The sequence below is a fragment of the Ursus arctos genome, unplaced genomic scaffold (assembly GCF_023065955.2).
Source record: "Ursus arctos isolate Adak ecotype North America unplaced genomic scaffold, UrsArc2.0 scaffold_3, whole genome shotgun sequence".
Taxonomy (NCBI): Eukaryota; Metazoa; Chordata; class Mammalia; order Carnivora; family Ursidae; genus Ursus; species Ursus arctos.
The window spans coordinates 81,290,080-81,316,585 of NW_026622985.1; the positions used below are offsets into that span (position 1 = coordinate 81,290,080).

General features: G+C 43.2%; 1 long non-coding RNA gene across 6 annotated transcripts in view; it reads right to left on the reverse strand.

Moving 5' to 3' along the window:
- LOC125281119 (uncharacterized) overlaps nt 1-26,506 on the reverse strand; it is a 225,606-nt gene that overhangs the window by 60,089 nt on the left and 139,011 nt on the right. For 3 of the 6 annotated variants that reach the window (XR_007188195.2, XR_008956441.1, XR_008956442.1), the window contains one exon: nt 4,880-18,605. This is a non-coding gene — a long non-coding RNA (uncharacterized LOC125281119). Of the gene's footprint in view, nt 1-4,879; nt 18,606-24,849; nt 25,040-26,506 lie in introns of those variants that run through there. The other 3 variants (XR_007188198.2, XR_007188200.2, XR_008956443.1) reach the window with 2 other exon arrangements.

Below are 26,506 nucleotides of genomic sequence, written 5' to 3' on the forward strand. Positions count from 1 at the left end.
AGGTGAACGCTGAGCTCCCCCCACCGACCTGCCTTCCAGGGTGGCCGGCCACCTTCAGGGCTGGCGGCTTCCTCATGTCCACACTCTCTTGCCCACTGAGTCTTGCAACGAACTGCAGACCTGCCCTGTTTTCAGTCCAAGGACACTGATGGGACGTCTCTCCAAATTTTCCTTCGAACCGACAGCTAGAAATGACCTCTCCCTTTTCCAATCCCCCTTTGAAAAGTGACAGAGAATATGCGTATCCTAGCTCTAACTGTATCTGCAAAATTAAAATTCACAAAGATTTTTCTCCTCCAGTCTATCCTAACTCCACCAACAGTCGTCACCCGATCCTGTAATGCACATGTGAGAAATTCGTTTTCACAGACTGTCACTTGCGCTCGTTAGAAAAAACTTTCTACATAAGTAGTGATGTCCCTACGTACTCTACGTATCTATGCATCAGTGTATCTACCTACCTAGCTGTGCTCCACCTATGTGAAAACAAACTCCTAATACTAGTGTCCAAGAGGGATTCTGTACTAGATACTTTATAAAACCAAGGTCTTTATGCTCACAAATCTACCCTCTAAAAGGCAACAACGGAACAGCTCTGTCGTCCTTAGTTTCTGAGCATGTACGCGGAGCGTTATAGGCAGGTGTTAATCCAGATTCTTCACTGGATGTGTTCTTTCCCGTCAGGGCGCATCATACCCTGCAGCTGCCTTTGTATGCTTCCACAAGCTCCCTGCTCCTTCCGCTAGCTGTACATTCCATGAAGGCAGGATTAATGTCCGTGTTAGCCTTGTATCAACACTGCGGACGCATGGAGGGAGGGAGGGGAGGAGGGGGGAGGAAAGGAAGAAGAGAGAAGCAGCAGGAAAAGCGAGGGAAGACGACGTGCCAGCAGCAGCTATGCTGGTTTTGGTAAACAGACGGAGGCCTTCCACGGTTTCATCAGATGTTACATTCACAGAATTTAAAATTCTTTGTAACTATACCCTCATCAAGTCTCATTACCTCAAGTCATCTTTTTTTTTTTTTTTTAAGGTTTTATTTATTTATTTGAAAGAGTGAGAGAGAGCACAAGCAGGGAGGAGAGGGAGAAGCAAGCTCCCTGCGAGCAGGGAGCCCGACTCGGGGCTCGATCCCAGGACCCTGAGACCATGATCTGAGCTGCAGGCAGACGCTTAACGGCTGAGCCACCCAGGCGCCCCACCTCAAGTCATCTTTTAACATTAAATTAAATTATTACTTTTGACACAGAGGCATGAAAGTGAGGAATAATTCGCTTCTAGATCTTTTGTGTTGGGTCTATGCAACAGCCACTGAAGCACGTACTTCCGCTTACTGACCTTTTCAATTACCTGTTTACAAACGCAGGGCCCTTTCTCTAAGTGGATGGTTTAAGGATTGTGCTAAAGGTCCAGCATTTCTTTCTTTTTTATTCATTCAACGTATCTTGGAAACACGAAGCCTCACTTTTAACTTTGGACATGTTTATGTACAAGGAAGAACTAGTTCTCAAAAAACCCTTCTCATTTTTACCACTCACGTAACAATGTAGTTTCTGGTAAAAGGACACCAGTCCATGAAGAAACCATGTGCCAGTAATAAGCAGGGTCATGGGGTCAGGGCAACCTCAGACCCGACAGCCAGGAAGGCAGGTGTGTCACTGACAGGATTCTCATGAGCCCCGATCGCCTGGCTTGGGGAGGGAGCGCCCGAGGTGTTCCTCAGACAATGTATCCCACAACGGGCACTGTCATCCACACAGGACAGATAAGGACTTGCCCAAGCTCACACAGCCCCAGCTTTTAAAGGCTGCGCACGACTCCCCGCGGGCCTCCCTGCTCAGTCTCTGCAAGGGACACGGGCTGCAGAAGTGGCAGAATCCCGTGCCCCACAGACAAAGTGTGAACACTGACTTTTTCTGAGGGAACAAAGGTCTAAAGAGACCAGTATGGTTTCGAAGCATCTTGTCCAGGAACAGTTACGGCAGGAAATTTAATCTGCTGACCTGAGAGCAGCCCCCATCTGCCCTGTTTCTGTCACACCTGCGTAAAGCCCTCCTGTTGAGGCAGAAGACAAACATAAACTTGCATCCTCAGTGGCCGCCCTGGGAATCGTGAGAATTAACCGAACTAACACGTGCCTTTTGCATCTCAGTATTGTGGGTCTCCTGTGATCATCTTCCTTGTGAAAAATACATCCAAACCCAGCTCTGACCCGCATGTGGTCAGACCAGCCTCTCATCGTGCTGAACCTTTCCCTCAGTTGCTTCCCCATCAGCTTATCAACATATGTTACTAGCTGAGGGTCCACAGTACGTCTAGCATTCTTCTGGTGACAAAAGTAATAAATCACTCCCTGTACTTTCTGCACTCAAGTCGTTTATAATTCAGACACCTGTCTTCCTTCTCCTGGATGCCTACATCTTTTCCTTGACTGACATGGCTTTAGAAAATACGGCCCCCTCACAAACCCAGGGAGCTACCTGCACGGCCCCCGTCACGCAGCAAGAAAGGCAGAGAGGTCTCCCTCCTGACAGCTGGGCTAATTCACCTGGGCCCTGACCTGTTATCACCCGTGTCCTAGGAATGTAACCTTCGCCATCACGCCCTCCTGATGGCAATCAGCTATGACTTGCTCACTCTGTGGGTAGGACATCGTGCGTTCCAGCTTCGTGTGTAAGAGTATTTCCTGGTCTTAACCCCTTCAGCAAGCCCCAGTGGGAGATGGACTCGAAGCCAACGATCTATAATTAATCCTAGTGCCAATGTGGGTTTGTCAAAGGCCCCCAGAGCAAATCGTGTTTTCCCTGGCTAGGGCTTGGCTTCCTTGCTTTAAAAAGGATTCTTAGTATTTACTGCAGTAAAATTAAGCACTTTCAAATTTCTGCCAGATCCCCTGGAGAAATATGGTTTATTAATACCAAACAAATGTGATGCTTGAAAGGCAGGAGACCCAGATTCTAGTCCGTGGCCCACTACTGACTCACTGGGTGGCTTCGGGCAAATCCCTTAAATCAAGTAGACATCATATTCAACAGGCACAGAATGGACACTTGGGAGGTGGGCAATACACTGTGAGGTCTGAGGCCAGGTTCAATGGTGAAACTAAGTCAGTACAGACAAAGCCCTTTGCTAGGGGGCGACTGCCCAGAGTGCCATTTTTGTAGCTGGGATCAAAGTGGCCACCCTGAAAAATGACCCTACATTTTTTTTAACTCTTAAAGCTGAAGAAATTGGGTGAAACTTATTTAAAAGAGGGGCAGTCCAACATAGTAAGTAGCCAAGAGCACGGCTTTTAGGTGCCAACTCTGTGGATCTGAATCCCGGATTTACCATTTGTGAGCTTTAGTTTTCTCATCCGTAAAACAGGTACAAATCGTATCGACTGGTCACACAGGTGGGTGTGAAGATTACATGAGTTAATACTTGTACTGGGGAGGTGAACATTAGCTTTTAGCTACAAGTTAACAAAGCAGTAAAATCAAGTAAAATTAAACATGTATTCTTCTGGATTACAAAGCAAATTTATATATACATGGTTTCATTTGCAACTCACTGCATCTGCAAATAACTTATACACTACCAAGTTTGTAAAATACTTTTCCCCCTATTTTCTTTGAAGCTCATATTCTCATTTATGCTTTTACAAGTCACACTGCAGCAAAGTTACCAGGCAGATTGGAAAAAAAACCAAAAACAAATAGAAGCTTTAAGAAGGAAAAAACAAAATTCTAAAATAAAAATCTCAATTGATGGATTAAGTAGCATTCTAGGAACGGCTGGAGAAGTAACGATTTAGATGCCATCCACATGCTGGTATCTCTACCTCAGACCTCTCTCCTGAATTACGGGCTTCAATACCCACCCGTCTACCCAACACCTCCATGAGAATTCTAACAGCCATCTCAAAGTCAACAGGTCGACAACAGAACTCCTTGTTTTGCTCCCCTCGCCCCATAAACCAGGTAAGGGGGAAAGCAGGGTATATTCACACACACTGGAATACTGTAGCAATGTATACAAAGGAACAGCTGTATCCCCAACAACATGAATGAATGTTTTAAACATAATATGGAGGAAAAACACAAGCTGCCAAAAACTGCACACGTTTACCCGTCTCAAAATACCTTTAGCAATGCACATTTATGTGACAGAATACACATATTTGTTTAAAAAAAATCAAGGGAACCTTAAACACAAATTTCAGAATTGTGAGGAAGCCAGAGAATGGTCGAAATGAAGTACAGAGAGATCCAAAAGTACTGGCAATGTTTTGATTCTTAAATTGGGTGGTGGTTCACTAGAGTGCATTTTTTTTTATTGTGCTTTAGAGCTATATATATATATATATATATATATATATATATATATATATATAATCTTTTATACATATAAAATGATCAAATTAAAAAGAAATACAACCCATAAAAATGAATTGTGTTGAAAGTTGTACTTCAAAACAATAAACTAAGCAGTGCAGGTAGGTAAACCTCCTAAAAACAGGAAGAAATTAATGTATACTAGTAACACTGGTTATGGAATATAAGTACTTAATCAAGGTGACTAAAACACACATGTAGTAGGTGGATCAAATGCCAAGGAAAAAATATTCTGACCAGGTTTACAGGTCAGAGCAAATTTACTTATCAGGAATATCTTTCCTGGGGCGCCTGGGTGGCACAGCGGTCGGTAAGCGTCTGCCTTCGGCTCAGGGCGTGATCCCGGCGTTATGGGATCGAGCCCCACATCAGACTCCTCCGCTAGGAGCCTGCTTCTTCCTCTCCCACTCCCCCTGCTTGTGTTCCCTCTCTCGCTGGCTGTCTCTCTCTGTCAAATAAATAAATAAAATCTTTAAAAAAAAAAAAAAAAGGAATATCTTTCTATTTTGCTAGGCTTGCTTTCTTAAAAACAAGATGGGTTAGTGTTCCTTGTTCAGCGAGAGGACAATCTGAGGCCGCTAAGGATGAGGCTGTCTCCCAGCCCTGCCCCCATCGAGGCTGAAGTTTGTATAGGAGAAGCTCAGAGCCACACCCGTTGAGGGTCCATGATTTTAGACTGCTCTTCTTTCCTGCATCAGTACTGATAGCAGACAGTTTGTTGGAGCTAGACTAAAATACGCTTTCTTCTGTCTAGAACATCTAAGTTGCAAGTCTTAAATGAACACGGTATGAGAGTCTGTTTTAGAAGGAAGTGACCGAGCTCACAGCAACACTAGGCATGACGTGCCTTGTTTATCTATCTGTTCGAACAGGTATAAAACAAAAAGAGGCCTGTGCATTTCTTGTCCTTATTTTCAAATAAGAGCTGGATCTATTTGAATGGCCAGGGAGGAGAAGATAGTTTGATTTAGAGTTGGCATGGGTTTAGGGGAAGAAATGTCTTTGTAGCTGGTCCTAAATATTATGGTAACTTGGACTGAGTTAGTCTCCGAGGGAGAAGTCGCCACATGTTATAACAGAAGCCACTGGGCTTGGCAAGGAAGGGAATGAAAGAATTGCAATTAAAGCAAAACCATTTCTCCATCATGGCGAAGATGTGCTGGCCAGGACGATTCCCTGTCCTCTTTTTCCAAGGCCGGTCCCATTAAACACTGCCCTTTTAAATCAGCCTTCACCATATTCTAGAGTACTAACTGCTGAGATGAATTTTAATTTCTAATGAATTCTTAAGGAGAACTTTTTATTCCTTCCTACTAAAAAAAGAATAAACAAATCAACAGACCGATTCAAAAAGAGGACTGCCAGAAAAACAATTCGAGTTTGAGAAGGTTGCGAAGGTACATTTTTCAAATTTATCTCTCATTTTTGTGGCTCTAATAAGACTGTGTTCTTTTGATGTATGCTCCACATTTAAATTTAAATTTTTGAAAAATTAAAAAATTTAAATTTTGAAAAATTACATTCTTGCCTACATCTTGCCTTGCTATTTTGACGGGTCATTCCTAAACATAAACTGCCCTAACTTTGAGGCTTTCAAAGCTACAAGGAGGTGCATTCTGGGACAATGCAGGCTGTTAATGAATTTTTACTGAGTGAATCTGCATTCTTTCCTGGCTTGATTTGGATATAAATCGTAAGGCTTCTTATAGTAACAATAATGGAGTTTCCAGCCAGCCAGGTTTCTTTTTAAGGTGAAAGAAAAATTGCAAAAGGCATAAGCCTTGATTCGTAGATTAAGTATGTACACAGACCCGTGTATCTTATGAACTATACAAGCCCAGAGGTGACTCTGCTAGGCCATACCATTTGTTTTATGAAGAAACAAAGAAAATTCACACTATTTACTCCAGGTCTGCAGAAATCATCATATACTTGCAGGATTAAAGGCAAGAATCTGAGGTTAAGTATTGTATGCTGCTTATTTTTATATTTTTTGATCAAACTCATCATAATTTAGTATTTCCAAGAGGAAAAATAAACTTATATAATGGTGCTGACTACAATATCTAGTTTCCAGTTATGAGAAGCAAAGGAAATGAACTTTGAGAAAAAAAATGGGACAAAATATAAATAACACAGCATTGCTTTACAAAGTGGCTTTCCATCTATTTCATTTGAAAAGAAAGGAGATACGTTAACTAGATAGGTGAGGAACTAAGGGGGGGGTGTGACTACGGGAGTGTGAACGCCTGAGTGTGAATAAACATGGATGGCTGTGAAAGTGCGTGCACGAGTGTGTGTGAATGTGAGTGTACATGTGAGCGTGAGTACACACGTGAAAGAGAGAAAAGACACAGGAGAGAAAGAGAGGGAGAGATCTGGAATAATGGAAGGAACAGAGACTTTAGGAATGTCTTAAAAACATATAATTCGACGTTTCCTTAAAAAGCACCAATATTATTTAGATGTTGTCCTAGATCGGCATAGAGTACAAGCTATGGAACAGCAGTCCTGAGTGCTATGACAGGCATGGACAGGACATCATATAGAGGCCTTCGGGGAGGGAGATCTGTCGATAGAGCCATGCAGCACCTTGCTGAAGGCCAGGCTGATGTGCTCATCGAGTAAATGTCCGCCAACAGGTGCCGGAGGGCTCACTCCACGGGAGTCCAGGGTACCCCCAGCAGGTCTGGGCTTTCTCCCTGGCCCACAGCTGGTTGGTGTTGATCACAGAGAACAGAGTGAGTTCGTCACTCCACATCCCTGCATGAGGTACCTACTGTGTGTCAGGTAGTGCACTTGGTAGATGCTGACATATGGCGGTGAAGCCAGTGAGGAAAGGGTCCTGCCCTCATGGAGCTTACAGTCCAGCAGGGAGGAGCGGAGAGTCCCAGGGAGGGACAGCAGGGAGACTGGGAGCATCGGCTGGCGTCATTAAGATAACGTGTAAATCCTGCTCTGCTACTGACCTTGGAGACATTCTTGAACACCCTAATCAGGGCTTTCTTTAAATGTGAAATGGGATGATAATGTTGAGAAGACTCCATGAGGTATGTCTGTAAAGCACTTGTACGAGTTCTGACGACACCGGGCCTAGGAAATAGCAGTTAGGAACCCAGGGACAGACACACAGAAGTTTGCTATCTCCTTCCCCAGAACACCCCTCAAACTAATGGACAAGGAACTAAACCACATCACCACTTTATCACATTTCTGTATGATTGTGGCAAATCAGATGGCCACCAGCACTACTAGGCTAGACAGGAAAGTCTAGTTGCTAAAAATAGACCCCAGCAAGAGGCCCAAATTGCTGCTGTAAAGGGTATGTTTTCTGTTTCTTAAGGAAGTGCCAGCAGGTATTATCAGATGGCCTCTTATAACTTAAATAACTTACACGCATTTTCTCTTTTAAAGCAAACCCCATTAAGGGGCGGGTGCCTGGGTGGCTCAGTCAGTTAAGTGTCTGCCTTCGGCTCAGGTCATGATCCCGGGGTCCTGGAATCGAGCCCTGCACTGGGCTCAGCAGGAAGCCTGCGTCTCCCTCTGCCTCTGCTGCTCCCTCTGCTTGTGAGTTCTCTCTCTCTCTTAAATAAAATCTTTTTAAAAAATTTATAAAACAAACCCTATAAAAAGTACCACTACCACAACGAATGTTCTGGATGATGACTCCACAGGAGAGATGAGGAGCTACGCTCAGGACATCTATGCTGAGAAGCAATAGAAGGGGGTGGTTAGGAGCACCAGCCCTGGAGCCAGGCTGCCCGGGGCGCCAGGCGCCCTCTATCACTCACTACTGTGCAGCAAGGACCATGTTGTTCACTGGGACTCAGTACTTAAATCTGTCACATGGGGACAGTATTAGAGCCTATCTCGCTGGGTAGTTGTACGGATTAAAATCACAAACACCCACAAAGGAATTAGATTAATACCCAACATACAGAAAATAGTCCATAAATGTTAGCGACAATCATGCAAGGCAAACCCAGCAGCTTATTATCTTGTTAATAAAAACATGAGAGCCAGCTACTGAGACAACAACTGAAACACAGCAGAGGAAATCAGGTTCTTTCTTTGGTTCTCCCATCAATTTTATGCATCACCATGAGTACACCACGTCCCCTCTGCAATTCGCTTTCCTCATCTACACCACAAGTTATATACGAACAGAAGCATGAATATGTGTGCGTGTGAATGTATGTATATATGCATAGAGACCTGCGGCAGTTTTTCGTTATATCACAGCAGCTGAACAACTTAAAGTCTGTACTTCCCCATCTATGATAGGGTTCTCCAGAGAGACAGAAACAAGTAAGATGTGCGTGTACAAGCACGTGCGTGTGTGTGTGTGTGTGTGTGTGTGTGTGTGTGTCTCTGTGCAAGTATGGCGGAGAGAAAGATGGAGAATGACGGAGAGATTTATTTTAAGGAACTGGCCCAGGTGATTATGGGGGTTGACAAATCTGAAATCCTCAATCAGGCTGGTGACCCAGGGAAGCGCTGTGTGGCTGTCCGAGCTGGAAGGCCGTCAGGAGACGGAATTCCTTGTTCCCGGGCGGGGTGGGGGGCGGGCACCAGTCTTTTTCTCTTAAGGCTGTCAACTGCATGAAGGTAATTATGGAAGACAATTTGCTTTACGCAGAATCGACCGACTTAAATGTTTAACCTCATCTAAAAATACCTCCAGGTGACATCCACACGGGTGTTTCACCAAATATCTGGGTACCGCGACCTAGCTAAGCTGACACATAAAATTAATGATCACACTCTCCTTGCAAGAGAGAGGATGTTCAGATGGTTCTCTGCTGCGGGAAAAGCCCCTGGAACGCACCGCAATTTCACTCTTGGCGATCAGATTAAAGCAAGATATTCGGATGAGGCACCCACGTCTCTTGAGGTGAATTCTAAGTCTGAGCAAAACCTGTAAAGTAGGGACGCCTGGGTGGCTCAGTCGGTTAAGCGTCTGCCTTCAGCTCAGGTCATGATTCCCAAGGGTCCTGGGATCGAGCCCCACAACGGGCTCCCTGCCCAGCTCCCTGCTTCTCCCCTCTCCCACTGCCTCCTGCTCCCCCTGCTTGTGCGCTCTCTAACAAATAAATAAAAATCTAAAAAAAAAAAAAAAAAAGCACAAAAAACCTGTAAAGTAGACGTAGAAGCTGGCATGGGGACAGCAGAATGAGCCTGTCCACAGAAGGGACAAGCCTTTAGAACAAGGGCTGCAAACTCCGTCAGAGCCAGAGCCTCTGTAACACAGAGGAGTGACACAAACAGGGTGGGGGGTGCGTGGAGGGCACAGGGCACACCACATCCACAGAGCTATGACACCCCAGGCCTCTGTACTTACATTACAGAGTTAAGGTGAATACTCAGGGAATCATGCTTAAAATGTGATGGCATGTGTATGTTATATATTACACAAGATATACATGATTCGTTATTTTAACATGTCTTAGTTTTCATCTTTGCTTTTATTGACCATCATCCGTGTCTCACTTACTGTGCCCAAGGCACTGCTTTACGACTCACGTAGTCCTCACAACAACCCAATGAGGCAGGTACTCATTTTACAAATGAAGCACAGAAAGGGTAAATAATTTGACCAGCAACAGGACACACGGTAGAGAATTCTAGAAGACTGTCGAAGAAATACCAAATGGGGTGCCTGAATGGCTCAGTCATTTAAGCGACTAAGCCTTCAGCTTAGGTCATGGTGCCGGGGTCCTGGGATCGAGCCCCGCATCAGACTCCTTGCTCAGGAGGGAGCCTGCTTCTCTCTCTCCCTCTACCCCCCACTCCCCCTGCTTGTGCTCTCTGTCAAATAAATAAATAAAATCTTCAAAAAAAAAAAAAAAAAAAAGAAATACCGAATAGTAAGATTCACTATTAGCTGCTACAATAGATTCACTCCTCAAGCTACCACAAGCCCTTTTCTTCCCGCCAAAAGTGTACTACAAGTGGGGTTAAACTTGCTGCTCTACCTGGTGGTTCCCATACGCTCCCCAACTTCTTGCCTGCCCTTCATCTCCGTCGCTCCAGGGAGCTGCTCTCTCACAGGCACTAATGACTCGGGGCTCATCGAGTGAAGGTCGCTCCCCATCCTTTCCTCCTGAGCCCTGCATTAGTGGGGCGTTGCTCAACACCTCCTTCTTCGGCGCTGACCTTCTTTGGTCTTCCAAGACTCTGAACTTCCATGTTTTCCTCTCTGAAACCACCTCCCTGATCTCCTCCCGCCCCTGAACTCCTCTCAGAGGTCCGGCCCTGGGTCCTACTCATTTTGTCCTTGTGCCCTTGCTTTTCCTCGCTCGCTAATGCGGTCTGTCACACCGTCCGTGGAAATCACATTTTCAGGGCACACCTCAGTGCCCAGCCTCCGTGCTTCCTCCACACGTGGTGACTAACCTCCGCGCTGACCCTCTCTGCTCCGAGTCCAGCCAACAACCTTTGTGACCCCCACCTCCACGTGAAAACCCCCTCATCTCCCACAGCCGGCCTCCACCCTCTGCTTCACCCACCTGCTCTCACGACCTGGTTCTCTTATCATCCCTCGAACACCCTCGCTTGTGCAATAATAAATCTGGACATCCACTCTCTGGCCGCAACCTCCTCTCCTTCAGCTCTTGATTACTGTATTCACCAATTACTCAGGATACCAGTTACTCAGGATAACCAAACCTAACAATTCTAAACCCCAGATCTGATCCTCCCACCGTGGCCTCTAGTTAAGTACCAGCAACAACGTAGCTGTCTGTCAGAAACCTGCATGTTGGGGCGCCTGGGTGGCTCAGTCAGTGAAGTGTCTGACCCCTGATTTCGGCTCAGGTCGTGATCTCATGGGTCATGAGATGGAGCCCCACGTCAGGCTCCCCCATCGGCAGGAGTCTGAGATTCTCCCCCTCTACGCCTCTCCCTACCTGTGCTCTCTCTCAAATAAATAAGTCTTAAAAGAAAAAAGAAACCTGTATGTTGACTTTTAGTCCTCTCTCTCGTCTTCCATATCCCCAAATTCCAACATAGCTACCACCCTCAAATATCACCCAGCCTCCCTCTCTATGCAGATCGCCATCATCTCTCACCCAGATTCCTCTCTCCAACGGTCTCCTAACCTGTTTTCCTGCTTCCAGTACTTGCTTCCCTACAATCTCTTCTCCAGCAGACAAAACACTCTTTTATTTATTTATTTACTTACTAGTTTATTTTTATTTTAAGTAATCTCTACCCCCAATGTGGGGCTCAAACTCACGACCCCAAGATCAAGAGTCGTATGCTCTTCTGACCGAGCCAGCCAGGCATCCCAAAATGGTCTTTCTAAATATGAGTTCTAATCATGTCACCCCAGTGCTTAAAATTAACCAATTCTTTCCTGCATTCCTAAGATAGTAACGTGGGGGGGCGCCCGGGGGGCTCAGTCAGTTGAGTGTCTTGATTTCAGCTCAGGTCGCGATCTCAGGGTCACGGGATCAAGCCCCGTGTTGGGCTCTGTGCTCAGCGCGGAGTCCACTTGAGATTCTCTCCCTCTTCCTCTGCCCCTCCCCCTCGAAAATAAACAAATAAAATCTTAAAAAGAAAAAAGAAAGAAAGAAAGAAACTGGATTCCTCAGCGCAGTTTCTGGGGTGTTTCCTGATCTAGTGACTGCCTGCCTCTCTAGGCTTACCTGGGGCACTCATTTCACTCCAGTCACACTACATCCATTCTTCGGATGTACTGTGTTTCTCTCCTGCCTCTGGGTGTAGTACATTTGATTTCCCCTGCCTCGAATATGCCTTTTTTCGCTTTATCATGGCACTCATCGTTGGGTTTCATGTTAAGTACTACAACCTCTTCAGCAACCTTCTGTGTCCCCAGACTTGGTTACGTCCCCTGGATGGCTTTTCCTACAGGAATCTGCACATCCCCGTGCATTACACTCAACCCACAGAGTGGTGACGACCTCACTAGCCTGCAGCTCTGGGAATCAAGACTGTGGCTTGCTCACTTCCCACTGTATTCCTCTCCTATATAGCACTGGTCCAAAGGACACTCAACAAGTATTTACTGAATAAATAAACATGCAGTTCATTCTTAAACTCCGATCCTCCTGACTTTGTCCTGGAGATTCAGTTCCGCATCTCCACTCACCTGATGGGACACCTTACCAGCACCTAAACTTCATCATGTACAAAACAACAAAGATCACCTTCTCTCTCATGTCTGTTCTCTTCCAAACCGAGTTGGGTAGAGAGAACAAGGGCGTGGAAATCAGGGATGTCTGCAATGCCCTGTTCTATATCCTATTAGCTGTACAACTTTAGACAAATCTTTCTCCAAGCCTTACGTTTCTCATCTCTGCAATAAAGACAAAAACAGAACCTTGTAGAACTAGATACGACTGAATGAGATAATGCATGTGAAATGCCTGGCAAATGGCAGAAAGTAATAAATGGCGCCTGGGTTCTAAAATTTGAAATTAATTTTGCTTCCATCCTTCCTCCCCACCGGCCAACCTCTGTTATCCGGGCAGTTCTTAAATCTAGTTTTCTCCATCCCAAATGTCCCTCCTCATCTGGGCCCTCTTCCCCTCCCCTCCCTGGACTGTCTCACCAGCTCGCGTGGCTTCACGCTCTGATTCTCTCACTAGCTGACCGCCCCACATACTGACACCAGACGAGGCTTCCTCCAGGAGAGCTCCCACTGTCACTCTCATGACCAGAACTCTTCCACTGCTCCCCAGTGGCTTCGGATTAAGTTTAAATCATGTAGTCGTCTGACATTCATGGCCTTCCTGGATCTGGCCTCAACAGACCTTGGCTGCCTTATCTTCTCATGAGTCACTTTTACACACACGGTTGCCCGGCAACAACAAATCAGTTACTGCCCACTCTGTCCACTGGAATTTCCCATCCCTGTCTCTAGGCCTTTGCTCAGCTTTCCTTGGACTCGGACACTCTCCCTCTACGTCTTCAAGTCCAACACTACCCTTCTGTCAATGTCCAGCTCAAATGCTCCTTAATCCATACAATATTTCTTGATCATCCTGGCCATAGCAAAGCTTTCTTTTCTACAAACATGCGGTGTATTTAGTTCACTCTCTATATTAACACATTTATCTCTCACTCTACATTCATTCTGTCTCCTGTGCACGGAATCTTAGTGCAAGCTCTTCAAGGGCAGCCTCGTTGCCACGCCCACGTGGCCATGCACAGAGAAGCACCCAGGAAGTGGTGGCTGAGTGCACAGCCCCACAGAGTCCTACTGGTAGCACCAGCATCTGCGATCTATAGCCAATCAGCTCACCTGATCAGCTCCTAGAACTGTGCCTGGCATAGAGGGACACGACACAGGAAACTGCTAAATGAACTTATCCACAGGGAGATCAACTATTGTCTACAGGACAAATTCTGTCCCCATGGCATAAAACATGAAGGAGGACATGAAGAAGACTTCTCTCTCCCACAATACTCAGAAATGCCAGCGAGCTTCAGGTCTCCCACAAGCTATACGGCTGTTCTTAGCAATAACTATGGCACGTCACGCTTTGGTATACTGAGTATTTCAGAAGTACCTAGTTTTAACATGTAAATAAGAATCATTCTTCAAAACGGTCTCCTTTGGAGAATAACAGAGCTATTCTAACAATGTCAAAATATATAGAGTCACACCTTGGAGGGGGGGAGGGGCGGAGAGAGAATCTTAAGCAGGCTCCACACCCAGCTTGGAGCCCCACTCAGGGCTCGATCGCACAATCCTGAGACCATGATCTGAGATGAAATCAAGAGTCGGACACTTAAATGACTCAGCCACCCAAGTGCCCAAGACGTCTTTTTTTTTTTTTTTAACCAAAAGAAATTGTAGTTACAGGGGCGCCTGGGTGGCTCAGTCAGTTCAAGCGTCCGACTCTTGATTTCAGTGGTCATGATCTCAGTGTCATGAGACTGAGCCCTACATTGGGCTCCATGCTGGGCACAGAGTCTACCCCACATTGTTCCCCTTTCCCTCTCTCTCCCCTCTGCTCCTCCCGCTGCTCACGCTCTAACAAATAAACAAAATCTTAAAAAAAAGATTACTACAGAATGAACACCTTTTCTCATAAGGCTCTCAACTGGCTGAGAATTTATTTCAGAAATAAATTCCAATCTCCTCATCCTTAAAATAGAAAAGGTTTTTTTCAGGGCTTTCATTTCCAAAATTCTATTATGTAAGCCCCTTTATAAATCATGTGTACAATTACTCTCATTTTTCCATCAAATTTTATTGTAACCCCACCATGGGCCCTAGCAACACCACGTGGGCCTCTATTAAGAGTACCTGTCAGGATGTAGCGTTACGTCTGTGTGCGTCATTTATCCCACTCAACTGTGTCTTCCTGGAGGGCCAGGGGCATGGCATGCTCGTGTTGGAATCTGCAGTCCTTACTACTGGAACGTAGTAGGTGCCTCAGTAAATGTTTACATGAATCAATGACTCAGGTCAGTTATTTGATCATAAGTCTGTTCATCAGACCTAATGTCTGGCTCCTTCCTCTATTCTCAAAGGACAGAGAATTTCTACCACAGGGGGTAATAAAAAAAAAAAAAGGATGGAAGGCTCTTAAGGCAATAGCGAACAAAAGCTTCTAAGTGTGTCTTTGGCAAAGATGGCACTGCTGTAAAAGCAGCTTAAATTCTGCCCGGTTGACAGGGTACTTTAAGGAGGCAAAATTCATTGTCATGCCTGTGTGTCCTTTGTTATGTGCATTAAAGCATTAATCACGTGACTTCAGAGTCACACTTTATAGATGTGCTTCATTCAATCTGTTTATTTAGTTCCCCTGAAATAAATACAAGACGGGTAGAACCAAATTAGTTTTAGTTTTTTGTTTTTTTTTTAAGATTTTTATTTATTTATTTGACAGAGATAGAGATAGCCAGCGAGAGAGGGAACACAGGCAGGGGGAGTGGGAGAGGAAGAAGCAGGCTCATAGTGGAGGAGCCTGATGTGGGACTCGATCCCATAACGCCGGGATCACGCCCTGAGCCGAAGGCAGACGCTTAACTGCTGTGCCACCCAGGCGCCCCTGAACCAAATTAGTTTTAAATCACACCTTAGCAACGACAGCTGCCAAAGCACCTCGTCAAGATGCTACAGTTATTACATAAAAAAGACGAAAAGACCTGCCTGACCAGCATGGTGTACCCTTCAGTGACTGGGAAATGGGCTATTTTCCATTCCCCTCCGATCATGCAGACGGAAGTCAGTGTCTTCAGAGCCTACATACTGCTCTTCCCAGATTCAACAACATAAGCACATCTATGAGAAAGCTCATGAGAAGTTGATGACAAACTGGGGGGAAAAAAAACCTTTAAATAAAATTACAGACATGACTCTCACATTTGGGCTTTCCAAACACCAAGGACTTAAGAGACATAACATTTCCTTGTCACAGAAAGTACTAAAACCCAGAATATTCTGGAAAGTCCAAATCTACTGCCTGGGCAAGCTCAACAGACTGCATCAGGACTGAATCTTTTTTTAAATGACTGCTGACACTTTGCTTAAGTACATAAAAACTGAAAACAGAAACAAAGGTTTTAGAATTTTTCAGTTATAATAAAGCTTTTATCAAAGACGAAGTATTACTTCATAGTCTCTTAAATATTTCCTGAGAGCAGCACGTATTCCTTCCTTTTAAAGAGGTGGAAACTGAGGCAAGAAAGCTGAATCACTCGGTTAGAGCACTCTACATTTCAAAAGCAACGAAAAGCCATAACCCCAAATTAAATTCTCCAATAACCTATTCTTATGAGAACGGGGCTAAAAGGCTTACTGCCTAACTAAAGGATAAACAATGTGAACTATTTCAATGACTGGGCCAGTAAGCCTTAGTGCACACTGAGTAACAGGGACACGGGTTAACACCCTTGCCCACAGTCTCCCTTGTGATGCCATGTGTGTATCATAGTTAACAGGTGGCCTTGATTTTGGTAAGAACAGTATTTCTCTAGATCCCCACTGGACAGTGACATGCTGCCATCTTCTGATTATGCCCAGTGAAGGGTAAACATTTTTTCATGAACAAGTAAAATCAATAAAACTAAAAATCCCCACTTTTCCTGCCAGTAGCGTCCTCAGGAACAAGAGGGGAAAAGACACCAACACAGAGATTACAACACTCTCAGACATAATTCGAGCAGAATTCTAAATGGATAGCACATGTAATAAACTTTTTTTTTTTTTGCAAGTGCCTTGCATGCTTACGTTACTATTCATTCTGCGATAGATCATCAATGACCTTCTGGGTCACTGACTAGGGAGAAAGCGGACTATAAAAAAGAGTGGGAGAAAAAATAAAGGGGGGGGGTGCTTCCTTCCACCCCAGGCCCCCTACTGCCTTGAATGAAAGAAGACAGATGGCAGCCACCTTTCCCTTTAATTAGGAGGGGCAGCTCAGAAGGGGACAGCCCTGTTCACTTGGCACCATCCTTTAACAAACCGCTTCGATGGTAATGCTCTGCTCATTCACCCTTGTTTCAAACTGTTCTCAATCTTTAATTTACAAACCAAATCTCGGTAAATTTAATTGTGATTAAACTACAGCTCTGAGCACAATACTATACATAAAGAAGGTATTTAAAGAAGTTTGCTGAATTAATAACTCACAGACATTCATATTAAGGAGCATGGAGTGTTTTAAATGAAAAACAAGACACCCCGGGCCCTACCACCACCACTTTGGAGATAAAATGTGAATTCCCAGGGCACAGAAGCTCTAACTTAAATTCACACTATTCCACACTAGATTTAGAAATAAGATCCCTGATTTCTGCTTCCAGGGCCGCACCATAGTTACACTGCCTCCTTCTACCTTCTAAGTGTCATTGTTTGAGTTGAGAGAAGTCAAGAAAACTCTACGGTAAAAACAGTCCATTTTATGAGGAAGGATAATCTAGTTACAATTCGCAAACTACTCTGCATTTCCATTTGTACTGCATTTTCAAAACCACAGAACTTGGGATTAAAAATGTATTGAGCCATGCAACCGCTCTGGAGCTAGCATCAGGTAAAACTGGACGATGGGGTCAAGCGTCAGAATTAGGCTGGTGCCCTAAAGTCTTCTGCAGAGGTGATGATGCCTCTGAATTATTTGCTGAAAGCCATACATTTTCTATAAATCTATAAGGCATGACCCTTTTTAACATGAAGGAAAACTTCAGTTTCTGTTGACAAGTTTAGGTCTTTCTTTATACGTTGTTATCCCATTCTTACATGAAGTCTGTTTTTTGTTTTTTTTCCCAACATCATTAAATAATTTGTAATCCTCAGCCCCTTTCCATTTCCTGACAGGTTTTTAAATTACAGCCTCTTGTCCAGGCACCATTCCCGCCCAGTGTCTACAGTTCCCACAGGGGACTCTGTTTTCACGTGTGTCTCCTCCTACACGCACTCTTTCTGCTTCCCAATGGAAATAAGGACAGTGGGACTGTTTTTGCTAGATGTGCTCCTGGCTGTACCACGTAAAAAGCTTTGCCTCTGTCATTGTCATTTAATTAGTGGCAAAGTTCTTGGGCTGTTTAGGAAAAAAAATAAAAAACAGAACTTTTTGTTTTCTAATTGATAACAAATTTCAATCTCTTGCTATCTCCTACAAGCAAGCCAGCACAGCGCTAGATACAGGAAGAGAGAGAGAAAAGATAAAAGAAGCAATCAGCTATTTAACAAACTTCATATCCTACTTCCCAATGAAGGGGAAAAAACCCTGGCATTTGCCAGATATTGAGTGTCTAATATAATGTCAGCAAGAGAAAACATGTAGGAGCGATTGGCTAACAAAGAAACAAACAACACTTACTCTGTTTTCCAGCACAGTGAGCAGGTCGGGAATGAGACGAGGGTAATTCCTTCCTCGAGGCCCCTGCTTTCACTTTGAAAGCTGTGTTTATGCTTACGCCCGGATTTGCTGTGGCACTCCAAAATGCCTGCACTTTGCAGGATGCCCCAGGTTCACAGTTCATCTCAGAAGCCCCAAGCAGGAGTCCCCAGGACAGACGGCGGTGACCTCTGGGCACCACGCGGCATCACGGCTGTCGTTAGTGCACACACGCCCGGGACACCCACTTGTTACCTCAGGAACCGGGCCACCAGCAGGTAACTGCTCAGATGAGTGTCCAGAGTCTCCAGCCTCTAGCATTCTCAGGTTCAAGGTTGGAAAATGCATGGAGACGAGAACCACGCAGTCAGCTGTATTCTGCGCCATTAACTTTCTGGTACTGAAATGCCTGTCTGAAGAAGAGCGAAAGGTACACAATCACAAGGAATATTTTACTAGTGATTGTGATTGGCAGTTACCTATACTGGGTCACAGCTTGCTCTCTAAAACTGCATTTAAAAAATCCCTAGATCAGAATTCTTTTCATTTCCTCTGTGAAAACTACAGAAAACCAACAGAAAATAAAAACAGGGGAAAAGTATAATTCTGCTCAAAAAGGGGACCCTTACTAAATCTCATCTGCTTAATTTTTTAAAACCCCAAAAGTAAAACAAACAAACAGAAAGCATATAAATTCGGTTTGTTTTGAAAAATTACTTCATCCCCGTACTGTCCAGCTCATAAAAACAAACCTTCTTCCAGCAAAACGGGACACTTTGACCTTGTTTACTGCAGTGTTTTGAAACCGCCAACTCGTAACTCCTGACATCACCGGACGTGCATTAGCACCTTTACTGCTGTTGGCTGCACACGGGGCTACCCCGATGGTCTTCCGTTGCCCCTGGTTGAACAGATCCTCCCCAGAACAGTAAGGATACTGGCCTTAGCATTAAAACCCCTGAAACTCACATGAGCTTTTTAAAGTGTCCTTCTCTGGTTACTTTTATAAGAAAACAAAAGCACTGACCATCTGATACTTTTTAAAGTCCCAGCACCCAGACCTAGCACGGATCATTCTTTCTCCTGACCCTCTGCCTGCCCAAGAGAAGAGCTTCCTTTCTCACCAATCACCGTATTGGCAAGAATTTCTGCCACAGAGCTTTATGAACGGAAGATCCCGACCTACTTTCTCCCAATAGAAGATTCCCACAAACTTTCCTAGAGGATAATTTATTTTACTAAATTTTAGAGTTTCAAAAGTATTGCATTTTAAATTTTGACAAAGTCCATATTATTCCATTTTTAAAAAAATTTTATGGAATATGCTTTTGGTGTCGTAGCTGAGTGTTCCATTTTTAAAAGAAATCATTTTCTCCTCTAAGTCTGACGCATTCCCTTCCACGTACCTCAACTCTTATTCTAGATATATCTGAATCAAACCAAAGGACAGTTGTAATCCCTGGAGCAAGTCACCATTACATTTTGGGGGGAACATCTCCCATAATCCACCTCTTTAAATAAAACTAAATTCTGGTCCTACAATGGCAGTGCAATTCTACAGAGAAGTAACCAACACCCAAGTTTAACCTATCTGAAATCAATCGATTATATTCTTGTTCTTTTCCTGAAACAACTTACCAAAACACCAAGTCCTCAAACTGTAGTCACCAAGATATAAACACGAAAAATACATATCTGAGCAATTATGGCCTTTGTTGGTCAGAGAGAAGCAGGAAAGAAAAACACCCAGAGTTAATAAAATTAATTAACTCTAGCTAAAGGACTACTTAAAAGCCCCTCCAAATGTCATGCTGTTGCTATGACAACTTCAAAACTGCTTTGAGAAAATGTGAAGGATTTTAAGATCCGTGATAAAACAAGTGTCATCCAGCCTGCGAGAAATTACTTTCATTTACAGCAGGCAGCAGAAAGGCTAAATGGCCATTTACAATTCTGAAATATCGGATCGTTCGTTACCTTCCGAGAGATGCTGCACTCTTCATTCAGATCATGAAAAGAGTAATAAGTAAATGAACAGCTCTCTCAGTCATCGGAACCATTTTGATTTCAGTCCTGCAACTCTACTACTCCCACGGTCTATCTAGTTGCTACATTATTTTTATAATGAAAGCAAAGTCTGATTCAATCTGAAAGGGAGGGGACAAAAAAAAAAAAAATTCCCTAACCGTCTCTTGTTTCCAAGTACAAACAGGCAGGCACACACTCACTCCCGATTTTTTAGGTGTCAATAATGAAACAGAAAAAGAAAACAAGCATTTCTTTCCCTTAAAATTCCTGCTTTTAGGTATTTAGACTGATTTACGTTTTACGTAATCTTGATGGCTCAATCAGGAAGTGAAAATTTTAAGTGCGTGTGTTACAGACGGGAGGAATCATGTGACCCACAGCAAAGAAAATTATGCAGCAGACTAGCACACTAAGAAAAATAAGCTTATAACAGGGTTTTAAAAATACTATCTTTAGGATTCATTGAGTCATGAATATATTATGGCCTTTGAGAAAAAATAACTTGTTGGGAAGCCTTGAAAACAAAGCCCTCAGGACATTAAAAAAAAAAAAAAACAACTGATGAGATCAAAGCAATTCACCGTAAGAAGTGAAAGTTTAATTAATAAAGGAACAGTTTCTGTGACGGTCACATTCATCCAAGATTGATTTTAAAGGCTATTTTTCAATGTTATTTAAAGATCAGGCAATACATAATTGTCATCAAACAAAGTCAGTTGCAGCTACGTATAAATACTTATGCTTTATTTAACATATAGTGCTGCGTGTTCCTGGGGCACAGAGGAGAAAACTGTTTGGATTTATCAACTTCCACCCAAGTTCTATAGATTTCAAGTGGTCACTGTATTTTATTACAGCAAATACACTCTCAAGAGGAAAATGTCAATGCACTGACATTTTCATCTGTGGATCTAAACTAGTAAAAGATCATCATTAAATAGTATCTGAATTATCCTTATGTGTTAAATAAATTATGCCACAGACATCAAACCATGTTCACTGGCTCTGGAAATCAAAAAGTGGGAGAGGAATGTTAAAACATTCATGACTATAATGGGTTGACTGATAGATGACTTACTATTATTATACAAAAACTACTTAAGACCTATTCTCTGTGCTACTTCTCTAAAACAGAGTATGTTAATGTAAAGATATTTGAAATTGGAGAGGCTTGGCCTGTGGTTGTCTGTTTCTCAATGCAATTTCTGTTACTGATAACGTTAACAAATAATTTATTAATACCAATAAACAACATGGTTGAGAGTAGGTATTTGGAGCTCCTAGACATTACTTGTATCACTTTAATGTTTCCCAATTTTTGAAATGCTTTTCACATTTCTATTTCAGCTTTTTAGAAAAATGTATACCACAGCTCTGGGGAAGTGGCAGGACAAGGTCTGAGCACTTCCTAGCTCAACTTTCTTTAATTCGTAAACATAAGAGATAGCTGGGCAAAACAAGTAATTATAAGGAAAAGCAGAAGTCTTTCAGAAGGGAAGCTTGATTAAGAACAGTTCGGAAAAGTAAGAAAGCAAGAAGCAAATTCTCCAAGGTAGAGTATTAAGCGACACGGGGATCACTTTACTGAACTTGCTATTACACTGGTTGACTGAATTAAGGAAAGATGAACTAGTTACCAACGGATTCGCAGCACAAACGAGCTCGGCCACTTGCCTAGACCATAACTCATTGAGAATAAACCTCAGGGAATATACATCTCAATTCCCCAATTCCCAATAAATCAGGAAATTAGGGAAATCAAGAGACTTTCTTATGTTGCATAGACTGGCCGCTGAAACTGGACCCAAGATTTCTGACCTCCCTAGGCTAGGGTTCTTTTTCACTATGTGCTGCCTTCCATCTGTAACCCGAGGTTCGAGTAAGTCTCTAATGAGCACAGCCCTGGCTGCTTATCTTAGTGGTGAAGAACTGAAGTAGGGTGAAGACTTAGAAGGGCTCACTCTGGACCACTTAGTTCCTAACTCACAGGCCCTCTGACCTTTGTTACTGCTGCTATCTCGGTCCTCCACCAGCCTGTGCTGAGCATCATTACTTCCTGAGCTAGAAGGAGACAGGGTACATTCTGGGCGCAGGGGTGAAGCTCTGAGAGATGGTACCAGTCCCTCTTCCTGGCTCCTCCCTTCCACACGTATATCACAGCCTCCTCATTTTTTTTTCCAGTGGGAAAATCAAGACACTAAAATAAGAAAAAGCACTTGTTTGGTTCACATCTCAGCTCCACTGGGATTTTAGACACACATGTGAATAAGAGAATATTCTAGAAAAACTAAAGTCAGCTCCTACTTTATAGCCTTCACCAAAATTAATTCTTTGAAGACTGAAGAGTTAAATGTAAACAGGGGTGTGGGGGGTGGGGAGAACACAGAAGGAAACATTTCTGAATTAGAGACAGGAAAGGAATTAATGAAAAAAGTAACAAAAGGCTACATAACGGGAATCCAGCTGACTACATTGTTCTGTACAATACATGTCCTGTACCTCCAAAAGCAGCTGCAGTGAAAGGTAAAGAAAAAATTAAATACTTGCAACAGAGTAGTAAACTCTGTATCATTTATCAATGTGTAAGGTAAAAGATATTAACAGACCAGGCGCTCCAAAATATAAAAGGCCAATTAACATGAAAAAGTGTTGAATTTCACTAGCAAACATCAAGATTTTTTTTTCAGCCATCAAATTCACAAAGATGGACAACAAAAAGAGTAACCTGGTGGAGTGAGGTGAGGCCATCAGTCCAGGAAACCAGCAGTGTCTTTTTATAAGCCTTAAAACTGTTCTGACTCAGAACAGGTCTATAAATACCACCTCAAGAAACAATCACAGATATACAGAAAGATAACTGCACAAGGACATACTTACAATGCCCTAAAATTGCTATTAAATATCTAAAAGTGGAGGGGAGCATAAGACTAAGTAAATGAGAGCAAATTCATGTGTTTAATGGAGAATACTTCATAACAAGATATGATGTTAGGTGAAAATGCCAGATACAAAGGTGTGTATGAGTATCATATCAGTGCTGCTAAGGAGAAAGGAAAGGGGAGAGGGAGGGAGGCACAGAAAAATGGGGAGTACAAAAGCTGATCTCAAAAAGACAGTGGAAAAGAATAATTTAAAAAGCTGAAGAAGGGGCAGAGAATTTATATTTTTCATTACTTTCTTTATAATATTAAGATATTGAGATACTATATTTTCTAAAACAAACCTTGTTTTGGGGACATCTGGGTGGCTCAGTCCATTGAGCATCTGCCTTCGGCTCAGGTCATGATCCCAGAGCCCTGGGATCGAACCCCCATGTCAGGCTCCCTGCTCAGAGGGGAGTCTGCTTCTCCCTCTTCCTCCACTGCTCCCCCCGCTTGTGCTCTCTCTTCCAAATAAATAAAATCTTAAGAAAAAAAAAGAAAAAGAAACCTTGTTTTTATAATTGGGAAAATGTTAAACTATTGAACACCTTATAAATATTTTTCAGCCATACCAAATAATTAAAATATTTGCAAAGACCTTTTTAACAAGGTAATGCTTTTACTTTATTTTTTAAAAATATTTATTTATCTGAGAGTGAGAGAGTGCATGTGTGTGCACAAGAGGGGGGAGGGGAAAAGAGAGAGGGAAAGAGAATCTCAAGCAGACTCCATGCTGAACACAGAACCCAATGCAGGCCTGATCCAACGACTCCAAGATCATGACCTGAGCTAAAACCAAGAGTCGGGTGCTTAGCCGACTGAGACACCCAGGTGCCCTGAGAATGCTCATACTTTACTAGGTACAAAAAATAAATACAAAAAAAATAATGATCCTAAATATGCAAAAACGCGCAGTAAAAAGACAAGAAGAATGTGCAACAGGATGTTAAAAATAGTTGCCTTTCAGGAGTGCTGTGTGTGATATGGTTTCCACACCTTACAGCTTTCTTACCATTGTTATATATTGCTTTCACGACAATAAATATGTCATAATTATAGGACTGACAGATCAAGAAGACGCTACTATAAACAGTTAAATTTCAACATACAGAAGGTCTCCAGTCACCAAAATCTGTCCTAAGGGATTTTTATCCTTTTCAATTTAAGAACCAGGGGTACACCCTTTAGAAAACAGGCACTGGCAAGTGTGCAGGAGGTCGGAACAAATCCTACTTCTTAGTCGTCAAACAGTTTTCTCCACGTAACAGCTCTGTGAGGGTCATACTGAAGCATGAGGATCTCCACAGCAGGACACTATTAGGAAAATAGTGAAGAAGGTCAATGGGTGAGGGGTAGTAAGTGGCCAAAGGAGGAAGGCAGGAGTCCATGAAAACAACAGAAACATCAAGATGGAAGGTTCGAGAAATCATTAGATCCAAAATGATTCAAAGGGTCTTGAAGAGATACATGTGTACCTATGTTCACAACAGCATTATCTGCAACAGCCAAAAGCTGGAAGCAGCCCACGTGTCCACTATCGAATGAACAGATAAACACAATGTGGTCTGTGAACGCAAAGGAATATTACGGAGCCCTAAAAAGCAAGGCGAGTCTGACACATGCTACAGCAAGGCTGAACAGTGAGGCTATTATGCTAAGTGAAAAAAACCCGTCACAAAAGGGACAAATACTGTATGAATCCACTTACATGAGGTCCCTAGAGCAGTCAATCCATAGAGACAGGGGCGGGAAGAAGGGAAAGGAGGAGGTGCTGTTTAATGCAGATGGTGCTTCAGTCTTGCAAGATCAGAGGGCCCGGGAGATGGATGGTGGTGACAGCCACTCGACAACCCGAATAGACTCAATGCCACTGACCTGTACACTTCTAAATGGTGAAGCTGTAAATTTTATATTGTATTTTACAATTAATAATTATATATATACAAATATATATATACAAATACATATATATATATACATACACACACACACACACAAACACTTGAAAGAAAGAAAGAAATCATTAGAATGAGAAGTCCTGAAAAAAGCTTCTGATTTGGCCATATAAACAGCACAGGTATCAAAGTAAGACAGACCTTATTTCTGATATTAGATTCTTTCAGCATAATTATAGAAGTCAGCTCAGCAACACAGAAGATCAAAACTGAAAATAAGAAGGGACATGATGTGTAACTTGAAGAGAACGTACCAGACCTCTCTGTGGTTTTTTGAGACCCTCTCATTATAGCCAGCTTGAAAAATTCCCCACAACTAGGAAAGAACCTGCAAGCCCAAGCAGCACGATGACGTCTTCTCCTCAGCTAACAGGAAAGAACACAGCTGTGAGGGAAACTCTGAGTATCCTAGAAATGTACTCTATCCTTGCTGCAAACTGCTGTCACAGAACTGAAGGATCTGGGGGTTGAACAAAGGCCCTCAGGTAAAGCTATTCCAGAGACACTGATACCCAGAGAGCTTGCCCAGGCTCACCTAGTAATGCCGAATTTAAACACATACCCCTGGAGCACAGTTACGGTTGGTTTGTTATGTCTTTGCTTTTTTTTTTTTTTAAGATTTATTTCTTTATTTGAGGGAGCAAGAGCAGGGGGAGGGGCAGAGGGAGAGAGAGAATCCCAAGCAGACTCCATGCTGAGCGTGGAGCCCGATGCAGGGCTCCATCTCATGACCCTGAGATCGTGACCTGAGCTGAAACCAGTTGTCGGATACTTCACTGACTGCACCACCCAGGTGCCCCTGTTATGTCTTATTTTTTAAAGGGTGCCTTATTAAAGATAAGAAGATAAGCATAACTGGAATGCTCTTTCTGTAAGTCATTTTATTAAAACTGTTCAAAAAATATTTATTGACTACATGGTAGATACTGTATACGATTACGAGGCACTTGGCTGGGTGCTGGATGGTGAGCAGGATGGCCTCACCCTTCCTCATCAGACTAGCAGTTATGATTTAAGGGAGCCACAGGGCACTATTGGTACACACAGAAGGGGCTCTGGTCTGGTCTACAGGAATGGAAATCTGTAAGAAGTGACACTTTCAGTAACACAGGTTATTATATCATGGTAGCAAGTTTGATTGATTACTACTATGGGTCAGACAGTTTTTGGCACTTTCCACAAACAAATTAACTTTCACTACAGTCTTACAGAGCAGGATTTTAAAGATGAGAAAACCGAGGTTCGGAGCCATCACACAGCTCTCACATGGTTGGGTTGGATCTGATCGCACCCTTATTCAGAATCCGCTTTGAGGACAAGCTGAGATGAGACAGTGATGCAACTTAGGTCAGAACATTCCACAAAGAGGGGAGCTGCTGAGTAAGAGAAGTAGGGCAAACAGAGCAGGAG